Raw genomic sequence first — 452 nt, forward strand, 5'->3', positions numbered from 1 at the left:
TTATTTGTGACGAAGAAGAGAACAAAAAGAAGAGAGGGAAAACAAGGAAATGGATCAAACGAAGGGAAGAGAAAGGTTACTTCTGTAACATTGTAAAGGAACTGAGGACAGAAGATCTCAGTGGCTATCGCGAAATGATGCCTATGAACTATAATCAGTTTCTGACGATCTTACGTGTCTTGGAACCTCACATCTCGAGAAAACAAGTCATTGGTGGCCATAAAACGATATCAGCAGCTGAAAGGCTGACATTAACAATACGATTTCTGGCGAGTGGCGAGACTTTCCGATCCTTGTGTTTCCAGTTTCGTATGGGCAGAGTGACGATTTCCAGCATTGTTAGAGAAGTTTGCCAGATTATTTTCAAGTGTTTTAGGGAGAAGTACTTGAAATCTCCAACCTCAATTACTGAGGAAGAATGGCTACAAATTGCCCATCGTTTTGAAGAGAGA

This window comes from Montipora capricornis, chromosome 6, assembly GCF_036669925.1.
Source record: "Montipora capricornis isolate CH-2021 chromosome 6, ASM3666992v2, whole genome shotgun sequence".
Lineage (NCBI taxonomy): Eukaryota > Metazoa > Cnidaria > Anthozoa > Scleractinia > Acroporidae > Montipora > Montipora capricornis.